Source organism: Sinocyclocheilus anshuiensis, unplaced genomic scaffold, assembly GCF_001515605.1.
Source record: "Sinocyclocheilus anshuiensis isolate Anshui unplaced genomic scaffold, SAMN03320099.WGS_v1.1 scaffold1102, whole genome shotgun sequence".
Classification (NCBI taxonomy): domain Eukaryota; kingdom Metazoa; phylum Chordata; class Actinopteri; order Cypriniformes; family Cyprinidae; genus Sinocyclocheilus; species Sinocyclocheilus anshuiensis.
This window is the reverse complement of record NW_015539924.1, coordinates 507,430-507,783: the sequence shown is the minus strand read 5'-3', so window position 1 is coordinate 507,783 and position 354 is coordinate 507,430. Positions and strand designations below refer to the sequence as shown.

General features: G+C 22.3%; 1 protein-coding gene across 1 annotated transcript in view; it reads right to left on the bottom strand.

The window, feature by feature from the left end:
• The window catches only part of LOC107686677 (dickkopf-related protein 3-like), an 8,133-nt gene that overhangs the window by 3,372 nt on the left and 4,407 nt on the right, over positions 1–354 (bottom strand). The gene's annotated exons all lie outside the window — the stretch shown is intronic.

The window sequence follows — 354 nt, the reverse complement described above, 5'->3', positions numbered from 1 at the left end:
ATATATATATATATATATATATATATATAATAACTGAAAAAAAAAAACATTTGAATTATATATAAAATATAAATTCTATAAACTATAAAATATTTATATTTGCTATATATATTCAATATATAAACAAATGTATATATGTAATGTATATTTAGAATACACTATAATTTACAAACAGACAGACAGATAGATAGATAGATATACTGAACAAAATTATAAACGCAACACTTTTGTTTTTGCCCCCATTTTTCATGAGCTGAACTCAAAGATCTAAGACTTCTTCTATGTACACAAAAGGCCTATTTCTCTCAAATATTGTTCACAAATCTGTCTAAATCTGTGTTAGTGAGCACTTCT